The sequence below is a fragment of the Malaclemys terrapin genome, chromosome 1 (genome assembly GCF_027887155.1).
Source record: "Malaclemys terrapin pileata isolate rMalTer1 chromosome 1, rMalTer1.hap1, whole genome shotgun sequence".
Taxonomy (NCBI): domain Eukaryota; kingdom Metazoa; phylum Chordata; order Testudines; family Emydidae; genus Malaclemys; species Malaclemys terrapin.
The window spans coordinates 323,007,750-323,019,965 of record NC_071505.1 but is presented as its reverse complement, the minus strand read 5'-3'; positions in this window follow the sequence as shown (position 1 = coordinate 323,019,965).

The window sequence follows — 12,216 nt, the reverse complement described above, 5'->3', positions numbered from 1 at the left end:
ACCAGCTCCAAAGATTTGCCGCTGGTGATATTCTTCAGATGGGCTGCTCTAGTGGGCAGAGTTTTCCTTTGAACACATTGAGCACGTGTGTCACGTTTCTTGTGAACGTCCTCAGCCATCCAGAGCCAGTAGAACCTACTATGAAATAGTTTCAGGGTTCTCTCCATTCCCAAATGTCCAAGATCATCATGCAGGGACTTCATGGCCAGGGCTCTGTACTCTTTTGGTAGCACTAGTTGTGTTCATTGATTTTGTAAAGGATCTACTGTGATCTGGTGCAACACTCCCTGTATCAGTTTTAGTTTGCTCCATTCCCTCAATTGTAGTCTACCCTTGGGGGTAGATGGAATAATTGCAACAGGATTTCTCCCTTCTCTTTTTGCAAGTAGTGTGTGTCGAATGTCAGTATCTTACAGTTGGACTTTTTTGCCAGTCAGCGGCACTGAGCATGGGCAACGGAGATTGGTCCAATACAATATAGTTCACTGAAGCAGGTGACACACTTTCACGGGGCAGGTCCAGAGTTTCTGTAACACAACCATGAAGACTCTCATGGGCCTCTGACTTTTGACAGCTCCCCTTGCAAATAGCTCACTCCCTCCATAGGACTCTCAGCAATTTCTGATAGCTGTGGACCCCGAGACAATGCATCTGCATCTACATTGCTTCTCCCTGATCAGTACTGAATGCTGAACTCGTAGCTAGCCAAGGCAGCCACTCATCTCTGCCCTGTAGCATCCAGCGTAGCATTTGTTAACATGCAAGTCAGTGGATTGTTGTCTGTCCACACTTGAAACCTAGCACCATACAATTAGTCATGAAACTTCTCAATGATGGCCAATTTCAAGGCCAAGAACTCCAGCTTGTGGATGGAGTAGTGAGTTTCACTATCAGACAGCTGGCAAAGGCCACAGGTTTATGTTTGCCTTCAATTTCCCTGTATAGGACCGCTCTTAAACCCTCCAAATTGGCATCTGTATGTAGGATAAATGGCTTGCTTGGGTTAGCAAAGACTAGGACTGGAGCATGAGTTTGGCAGTTAATGATTTCTCAAAAAGCCCTTTCACATCTCTCATCCCATTGTGGTCCAAAGGGCTCTAAAGGGCCATTGTATCTCTGCTCAGGAGGCCTTGGGGACCTCCCCTTACTCTTGGTCTTAGACTTGTTCTTGCTGGATGGGTATCCCCAGGTAAGATCATTCAGAGGCTTTACAATGGTAGCATAATTCTTCACAAACCTGCAATAGTAGCCACTAAATCCGAGAAAAGTCTTAAGCTCTATATAATTACTTGGGCATAGATATATAGTAAGTGCTTCTATTTTATTCGAGTCAGTACTCACACCCTCTTGGGACACGATGTGACTCACATACTTCACTGATGTTCTGTGGAACTGGAATTTATCAAAGGAAAGCTTCAATCCATAGGCCTCCAACCTGTCAAGCACTTTAAGAAATTTTTCTTCATGCTCCTCCAAGGTTCTTCCAAATACAATCAGGTCATCCAAATAAACTAAGACTTGCAGTAAGTTCATATCTCCCACAACATTCTCCATAAGACGTTGAAATGTGGCAGGTGCTCCAGAAATCCCTTGAGGTATCCATTCAAACTGATAGAATGGATGGGCAGATGAAGACTGTCTTCACCTTATGCTCTGCACCCAGAGGGATCTGGTAGTATCCACTTTGAAGATCCAATACTGGAAACCATTGGCTTCCCAGTAAACAGTCTAAGGCATCTTGTACTTGAGGCATGGTGTACTGGTCAATTACAGTATGGCTGTTCAGGGTGCAGTAATTGATACACATCTGGATTTTCCCATTCATTTTACGGACCATCACAATGGTTCAGGCTTACGGGCTGTGGGACTCAGTAATTAAGTTATTTGGAATCAGCTCCTGAAGATGGTGTTGCACGTCTTCCATCTCTGAGAGAACAATCTTCCTAGATCTCTCCCTGAAGGATCAGAAGTCATGTAGTCTGGTGTTGTGCTCTACCCCTTTTGCACATCTCACATATGCAGTGAGAACACCTGGGATCTTTCACAAAGTTTCTTCCTCAGGGGATCCTTCCACTCCCAGGACAATGGTGAATCTCCAAACTTTGCTGGGTCTATTGTTGGAACTTGAGTTTCACCTGGGGTTTTACAATTGATTCAGGCTCAGAGAGGTCTGCTATCTTTTGTCCTTGCTTCACAACAACATCATGACTTGTTTTACTAGCAATCATTCTAATCACCCTTTCCTGGGCTTCAGGGGGTAGGGTTATGACTCCACTGCGGACCAGCACTCCTTAGGGAGATCTCCTTCAACCGGCTGCTCTACCATTGCTAATGCCCCTTTACTGCCTTTCAGCAGGTACTCATTACAAGCACTTCTTGCTCCATCCTTGCATGCACTATTAAGGGGGTTGTGCCTATACAGTCAGTGGCTGTATAGGCAGGTGCCTAAGCATCTGTTGGTAAAATGACTGAAATATAATAGCCACTTGAGATCCAGTGTTAAGCACTGCTTTACACTCCGACCCTTTAATCCTCATCATGACCTCTGCTCGAGGCCCTGTCAGTCCTGCGGGGATCCTAGCTGGACAGTCTTTTCTGGGGGAATCTTCAAATCCTGCAGGCCTGGGTGGTCCCCGTCCCCAGACCCTCTGGCAGTTATCAGATCTCTCCCAACTGATCCTCAGCTTTCCATACACTAAGGAGGAATTTTCTTCATTATGGCACTTGGCAGCACTGTGTCCATCATGACCACATCAGCAGAAGAAGAATTGTCCTTTTCCACTTTGCCTGGGTGGGTCAGTGGCTCTAAATGCTGACTTCTCCCTTGTAACAGTCTGATGCTCCTTATTCCTGGAAGTTTTAGCTCCATCAATGGTGCTTTGCAGCTCAGCTATCCATTCTTTTAGGACCTGCATTTGTTGGGCAAGTTCCTCTCTGGTGGTCACCAACAGTACACTGGCCATTTGCCGTGGTGTTGTGCTGGCTGGCTCCATTGTTTGGGCTTCCAAAAACTCACTGGCAGCCTGCCTTTCTTCCTCCTCTCTGACCTCTTTTATCAACTGGGAGTAACTTGGGGGATGTTCCTGTCATTCTCTTAACTGGAGAATCAGGTTCTGATACGGAGTTCCTCTTACAATTTGAGCCAATCTGGTCTGATCCATCTGCTCAGCAGTCACTGCTCCCCTCAGGACAGCTCTCTGAAGCAGTTTCTCCAGCCTCTGTATATAGGCTGAAGTCTTCTCACCCCTTTGCTGTCGGGAATTAAGGAACTTACAGTAGCTGTCTTCATAGCACTCTACGCTCCCAAAGGTGTGATCAAGGGGCTCTAGGCAATCCTTCACACTGACCCCAGGAAGAAGAACAGGAGTACTTGTGGCACCTTAGAGACTAACAAATTTATTAGAGCATAAGCTTTCGTGGACTACAGCCCACTTCTTCGGATGCATAGTGGGCTGTAGTCCACGAAAGCTTATGCTCTAATAAATTTGTTAGTCTCTAAGGTGCCACAAGTACTCCTGTTCTTCTTTTTGCGGATACAGACTAACACGGCTGCTACTCTGAAAACTGACCCCAGGGTTAATGCTTCAGGGTGCGAATCACATCTAATACTGGGCCCCTAAGGCTCTCTATTAGATATCTTGGCTTTTCTGCATCTGGTACGGCTCATTCCTGCAGCATTTCAGTGGTATGCTCTAATCAGGGTTCAAACTCCTCTTCCCCAGGTGTTGAAATGGTACCCTCAGCAAATAACCTTAACTTATGACAACAGTTTGACGTAGCATGGGACAGCACAACCTTTTCCAACGTGCCCCAGTGCTTTTGCCCAATCATCGGCTGAGGCTGCAGTCCCTGAGCTAGGGGCTGCTGAGTCAGGGCCTAACAAACCTGACATATTAGCCATTATAAAAACAGAGATTTCCTCACTATATAAACACAATTGTTTTCCCAACTTAGTGAATCACTCAAGATGTACTTGCAGGGGGTAATGAGTCAGGATCCCGGATGAGCACCCCAAAATGTAACCCTTCTGCCAGGTGGAGCCAGCAGCAACCAGGGCTGGGTTCAGAATCTAGGGGTTCCTTTCCATTGACACAACACAGAAACGACTCGATCCCCACCCAATAACCTGAGAAAATTGCACACCACCCCTCGGTGCCTTTGAGAGACAATTCTTCCCCACTTGCAAGCATAGAGTTTGAGTGTAGAAAAGAAACTTTTAATGAAAGGAGAGAAGTCATCTGACATTAATTAGGGAAAATGCCACAAGCAGGATTCATAATAATTAAAACTGTGAGCAGGGCACCCACCCCAGAGTGTGTGGGGCAGTGCGTTCTGCCTCATGTTCTTGAGTTCTACAACCAAAAGGTCCTTTTCTGTGCCCCTCTCTGTCCCTCACCATACCCCACTCAGAGGTCAGTGAGGACCCAGGGATCAGACAGAGATGCATCTGTGTGAGTTCCCCTCCCACCTGGAGAAGAAGGCACCTCACTTGCTCTGCCATGTGAGCACTTGCTTTGGCTGTCCGTGCCGCCAGCCACTGCTCTTCACCGCTGGCCATCCCATGAGCCACTGTCCTCGTTGCCTCGCCAGCTGCTCATTCGCCAGCCGACTATTAGTTACCTTCTGCTGCCAATTGCCTCTCTGCTGTGACCTCTGCACATCAGTCTCTTAGTAATTTTCAGCTCTTTGCAGACTGGGCAGAAACACTCCCCCATCTCGAGTGATTTCAGCTCTCAGTGATTTTTAGCTTTTAGCAGGCTGGGAAGAAACACTACCCCTCCACAACAGATTTCAGCTCGGATTGAGCATCTAAAATAACAAAGAGGCTCCTAATGAAGCCTATTTAGCTCTTTCTTTTAAAAGTTGTGAGGAACAGGTTAAACCAATCGGGAAAGGACCCGTGGGGAGGATCCACGCCTCCTGGTTGGGCCACCTGTCCCCACCCCTCTTACTTTCACAGGGCTCTGGCATTCAAGCCCGTGGCATGACAAGGTCCTTCAGCTGACCTCTGTGTAAAGCATCTTCATCTTCAGCTGAGGGTGACCCCCTCATTTAGGACAGGTTAAGCACAGTTCTGCTCCCCATTATTCATACAATACTGACAACACTGGAAACAGCATTTCATTACCCCTGCATTCAGTACTAAAGTTGAAACACCAGCCAAAGTTGATTATTTTGAGCAACACGCTGCTCTGTCTGCTGGATATCTAAGCAGAGTAGGTGTGTTCATGTAAATACAGTTTGCTCTTGAAGTCTCTCCCCTCCCAGCTAGCTGACAGGGAAGAATTAATTCCAACCCTGCTTACATCTGCATACTTGGCTCTTTGAATAGGTGCTGCACGTACTAATGAGGAATTTGCAGTGCAAATGGGTAAGTATTCCAGTGTGGAACCCACCACAATCAGTAGCTTTGACAATGAATGGTGGAGTAGAAATGACTTAATTGGGGTGACTGGGAATAACGGGTCAACTTCCCATAATGCAATGTTCTCCATCCCATAATATCTCCATCCCATGATTTTCATGACTATTTTGAATTTCCCACAAACCCAGGTGGGACTAGTCACTGTTCACCAGCTCTGGCAGAAGCATGGAGCCTTTACAGATCTGCAGTCTTGTCATGAGCATATCAAGCACAGGACGCATGATTCTCTAGTATTTGCTGAGCCATGAGAACCACCACAGGTAACCTGATGATTTCCTGGTGGTCTGTCTATTGTGGGACATAGTGAGAAACAATTCAAGATTATCAGTGGCAACTTAACTTTGTAGTGTAGTCCAGGCCTTAGGATATGCCATACTACTCCCCTTCTTCAGCTTCATGACTTAGTCACTAAATTAAGTCTATTTCAGTTATAGGTACATTACATATAGCTGAAGGAAAAAAGTGTAAAGTTCATATAAAAACAGAAAATCTCAAACTCCTGCTCTTAGGGAGCTGCCTGTTGTTTAAAGCATTTCTACTGACAGCCGAGTCTCAGCAGGTTCCATTTGTTCTCTTTGATTCCATCGCCCTGGGGAACCTATTTGATATTTTACTATAGGCGGGTAAATAGTCATATGAAAACCTAGTTTTCTTTAGGCTGAGCCTTGCTCTCAAATATACCAGTGTAAAGCCAGAATAACTGACTCTTACATGAATTCAATGAAGCTAATCTGGCTTTACACTGGTATAGATGAAAGCAGAGCTCGGTAACCCTTTGTTTTTAAGAACTGATGCTGTATCATGTGCAGTATAATTTGCATGTTTATCCCAGCAATCGTCTACCTTTCTCAAATAAATATTTGCATATAAATTGCTTTGAAGAATATATTACCAACGAGGAATGGGAGAAGGAATCTGAATTTATTTTAAACCCACCTGAGGTTTTTAGGTTTTTGAAATTTCCTCACCAGATGAATCTCTTGATAAGACCAGTGTTCATATACATGACTCTTTTTAACAACCAGCAGCTCCAGCACTTCAAGATGCCATCATTGCTTCACTGGAGCAATAAAATATCATTTTAAGTGGTGTGCTTAGCAGGTCAGGTTTCCTTCCTCTCATGCCTGCATGCATATTTAAATGCAGCAATTATTGACAAGTAAATATTAGCCACAAAAAGCAAGATGTTGATGGCAGCATTAGCACTGCTGCAAAAGACCACTGCTGCAAAAGGTCATTTCGGGTACAAGGGGCACAGTCAAGAAGTGAAATTTGGTCCTAGAGGGGTAGGCAAAGAAATAACTATGAGCAGTATGTTGGATACAAGAACCACCACTCATCCAGACAGCACTCTGAGTGTTATGGGGGGGTAGGTGTCCCCACTCCCAAAGTTTGTGACCCAATAACTAATAGCATAACCAGGAGAAGAGTGTCCCATCTTACTACAAAACAGCCCAGTATAGGCAAGTGCTCCATATTATCCATCATGACCACACAATAGGTCTGACAACACTAATTTCAAAACTCATGGGTTGATTTGTTTGTTTATCTTGGGTTCTTTTTATTTGGCACCTGACTGAGACCTGAGGGTGCCCAGTTTTCAAGTTACTCATTGCCTAGAGGCTCTATAAACTTAACTTTGATTTCAATCAAAGTTGAGATAACATGCCTCCAGGAGCTGGGACTTTATGAAAAAAACCCACCAAGTATTGCAAGATTCGAGATAAAATTATTAGAGTTGCTAATAATGACAATCACATTACCCTGTCAGTCCTGAGGCACATTCAAAGCCTGCACGGTAATTCTTTGCATATCTTGTGCTTTTGCCAGTCAGGTAAATGGCTGTGGTTATGCTTTGAGATAACTTGAAACTCGGAGAGAATGCTGACTCATACCACATGATGTAGCTCTGAATTAAGACATGAAATTAAGACACCCTATTCAGGCTGGTCCCCTGAGTATGTGAGCTTAACATTAGTGGGAGAATTAGACTTCAAAGAAAAAGAATTCATAAGAAAAAAGACAAACTGTCAATTACTAGTAAATGAAGAAATCAGGGCAGCAATCAAGGACACAATGTGGAAGATGCCCCCACTAGTGTTTTAGAACCCTCCCCCAATCTTAGATTGTTGTCCCATTCTGTTAGCTCTTTTTGTCCATCCCCAAGATTTAACTACTCCCACCAACCTCCCTTCTTTATAAGTGGGTCCCCCCTTCTTCTCTATTTATCTTGGATGCAGTAAAAGAACTTGCATAGAACACAACCAATCACCAAGGTTTCCCCTACTGCCCTTTTTTTTCAGCATCATTCCCAATGGGTTTAGGTGACCTTATCCTCCCCCATTCCATCAGTTTTCAGATTGCCTGGTAGATTCCCTGTCTTGTCACTTCCTCCCCTCCCCTCCCTTTTTGTGTGGCAGCCAGCACATCCCTCGGCCCACACCGATTCCCGCAGCCCCATCTTGAATACTGCATGCAGATATGGTCGCCCCATCTCAAAAAAGATATATTGGGATTGGAAAAGGTTCAGAGAAGGGTAACAACAATGACTAGGCATATGGAACAACTTCCATGTGAGGAGAGATTAATAAGATTGGGACTTCTCAGCTTGGAAAAGAGACAACTAAGGGGGGATATGATAGAGGTCTATAAATCATGACTGATGTGGAGAAAGTAAATAAGTAAGTGTTATTTCTCCTCATAATACAAGAACTAGGGGTCATCAAATGAAATTAATAGGCAGCAGATTTAAAACAAACACAGGAAGTATTTCTTTACACAACGCACTATCAAACTGTGGAACTCTTTGCCAGAGGTTGCTGTGAAGGCCAAGACTATACCAGGGTTCAAAAAAGAAGAACTAGATAAATTAATGGAGGATAGATAAATTCATCAATGGCTATTAGCCAGGATGGGCAGGGATGGTGTCCCTAGCCTCTGTTTGCCAGAAGCTGGGAATAGGCGACAGGAGATGGACCATTTGATGATTATCTGCTCTGTTCATTCCCTCTGGACACCTGGCATTGGCCACTGTCAAAAGACAAGATACTGGGCTACATGGACCTTTCGTCTGACCCAGTATGGCAGTTTTTATGTTCAACACATACCCCTACAGCCCAAGTCCTATCACTACCCAGAAGTCTTCAGATCCAGGCTGTGGCCAGCTGGGACCACCAGCAGAACTGACTCATGCCCTTCCCTCCCATTGATTACATCGATTTCTTTGAAAAGAAGAATGCCAACACTCTACCACCCCACCATGACCATGACTGCCCAATGGAGCTGCAATCTGGGACCAAAATACCTTTCGACCACGGTTATGCAATGTTGAAGCCAGATTTGACCACACTACACTTTCATCTCTAAAAGTATTTGGCCAAGAGATTTATCCAGTGCTTAAATTGTAATGAAAGAGGTGTCAGGGCTCAAGCAATTTTTTTTTTACTTTCATAACTGATGTGACAAGCCCAAAGGTGCCATTGCTATGAACTGTCAAGCCTAGACATGCCGGGGCTGAGTCCTGGCAAGCTCCGGCACAAATTAAGCACTGGATTTATTCATCCCTCCACCTCCCCTGCTGGGACTGCCATTTCTTTTAATTAAAAAAGAAAGATGGGATCCTATGTTTGAGTGTGGATGATTGGGTAACCATTAGAAACAGATGCCCTCTCCCACTCATTGTGGAATTGTTGGCTCATGTATGATCAGCCTAGGTGTTTACCAAGCTCGACCTGTGAGAAGCCTACAATCTGGTGTGGTTCCATGCAGGTGGATGAGTGGAAAAAGGCCTTTCAAACCGTACGGCCACTATGAGTACTTGGTAAGACCAAACAAAATTACCAACATCCCAGCAACATTGCTGCACTTCATGAATGAGGAGTTTCATGACATCCCAAATCAATATATTGTCAAGGTAGGTTATGACATACTTGTCTTCTCTGAGAGCCCTGGGCAGTACATTCAACACATTCAGTCAGTCCAACATCAGCTATGATAACACACCCTATACACAAACCCCAAGAAATACAACTCCATAGAGTTCAAGTTACATCCTGTCCCCTTCTTCAGACCTGGGTGGCATCAAGGAACAGTAACGTTTCCTGGGGTTTGCTAATTTTTATAGGTACTTTATTCCTAGGTATTAAGACAAGACAGTCCAACTGACAGCACTTCTCCAGAAGCATGCCTCCTTCCCCTGGTCTCTGCAGGCTTACCAAGCATTTGACCAACTCAAGTTGGCCTTCACCAGTGCTCCAATGCTAATCCATCCTGACACAATGCAAGCCTTTGCTGTTGAGACAGATGTATCCTGTATTGCAATATGCACAATCTTTTCCTAAAGATGTGGCCCCCAACTATTCTCCTGTGAGCTATGCGCCTCCACTAGGAAGCTGCGTGCAAAGCCTCTTGGCACATTAATGTCTGCAGAAACACTATCTAAGCCCTGGGCAGCCATTACCCTTCATTTTATAATTGACATCCCTGTGTTTCATGTGTCCTCACAGTGGAAGATCAATTTAAATGGCCCACTTTGCCCACATCATGCATCTGCCTTCCACAAAAGAAATGGCCCAGCACCTTGTGATACATGTCATTCATCTCCATGGACTCTCGAAACAGATCATATCTGACCAAGGTCCACAAATCTGTGTCATGATTTTGGCATGGAACAATATGGTTTCTCAGGATCCATGCTTATATGTCCTCTGCTTACCATTCACAAATGGATGGCCAGTCAGAGAGTAAGTCAGGTTTCAGAGTAATACCTGAAATGCTTTGCAAATTACCACCAGAATAATTGGTCGGCCCTTCTGCCCCAAGCAGAGTTTACCTATAACAATGTGGACCATTTTACATGAACTTTGGGTGCCACCTGCTGTGTCCACCCAGCTGTACCCATCATCTCTCTGAACATTGCCACTGCCAACTAGCAAATCCACAAAGTCCAACATCTTGAAAATGCCAAGGACTACAAGCAATGCACGGAATATCAGCCTGGGGAAGGACCTCCATTTGCTTTGGGACAGAAGGTGTGGCTTTCCCCACAATAATTCTGCATGAAATGACTCTCTTACAAACTGGATCACTGGTATCACAGCCCATAATCGATCAGCCAGATGACTGTTTGGCTCCAACTACCCAGATCCTTCAAGGAACACCCACTGTTTCGTGTTTCTCTACTGAACTCATACATCAATCACAACCACTTCTCCCCCAGTGCAGGTCCAGGGTTATGACAAGTATGAGGTCCATGAGATACTTTACTCAAAATGGCTTCCACTGATACATGATAGACTGGAAGGGCTATGGCTATCACAAGAGCAATCCTGGCAACCAGCTTCCCGAGTCCATGCCCCTGACCTCGTGGCAGGCTTCCAAGTAGCCTAACCAGACAAACTTGGGTAAGGAGAGGTAAATGCAAGGCCCACAGGGTCTCAAACCCAGGCCTGAGGAGTTACTTGGCAGCAAACACCTCTGCAGTACTACCTATAACCAACTCATGCTCCCCTATCCATGACCTGCTGCAGACACAAGCCACAGAACCTCAAGAGGCTCAACAGACAGCAGCCTTATGGCAGCTGATCAGCTCCCCACCCGCTAAAAACTCAAGGAAGTGTCCAGGCAACAATGCAGATCGCTAGCTGTCATAACAACCTGCATTCTCTGTTCCTGAACTCCCAATATTGACCTCAGCTCTGACTTGGACCTTGACTCCCGCTTGAAGCCTGGAACACCTACACGGATCCTGATACCCAGCACTGACTCATGGCCTAAATTCCTGAACTGTTGCCAGCTCTGACCTTTGACTTAACTCTGGTCCTGACTCTTGACCATGATACTGATTCAGCCTACTGATCTCTAGCCACTAGTCTTGCCTACCTTTAGCCAGGACCGAACACCTGGTTCTTCACTTTCTCATTCCCCCCAGCCCCTGTGCCTTTTACTTTTGAATGAGTCAATCCCCTCTGCCTCTCTCTTCCCCCATCTCCCTATCACCAAGAGATCCAAAGCCAGGGGAAGAGGTTTCTTTTCTTCCCTCTCTGCATTGTGCACGCTGTTCTCTGTCTCTATTAGCTTGCATAGTAGAGAGAGAGGTACTGAGAATAGCATTGCTAAGTCCAGGCCACCTCCTAGCTATTGACCCAGAATAACATTCATCCTCCCATGGCAACAAAGAAAGTTTTCCTTGTTAAGGCTCATGAAGTTGGGAGGCAGACAGTATGTCCACAAACTCAGGTAGGGTTTGAAATGCCAAAAAAAAAAAAAAAGGCACCCTTCCCCCCACAAGGCAAGTCCACTGCACCCCCAATCACCAACAAGACAACTCCGCAACCACTTCCTTTAACAGCCACTTATAGAATCTACAGAGATAACACATATGGATAAGATTGATAACATCACATGTCTCATCATCACTCTCGCGTGACTCAAACCCTCTCTCGCACACACGCACGGTGCCCTTGTGTACTGGTGGGCAGACAGCTGCTGTATTTTCAACAGTTTTGATCTGTTATCGCTTAAACTGCAGAAGTGGGAACACTGCAGCATCCTTAGCTTGTCACAGAAACTTTTAACATTAGATATCCCAGTGGATTGTGATAATAATGTGAATCTTTAGACCCACGTAAAAAAAGATCAAAACAAAATTGGCAGATTAAATTATTTTTCTGGCAACTGGCAAATTCATAACACACACAACCCCCCCCCCCACACAAAAACAGCCAGGCCAGCCAAATACTGGCTAGGTGGTAAGCCTACTCCCAAGTACCTACCCAAGGGCAATATAGAGT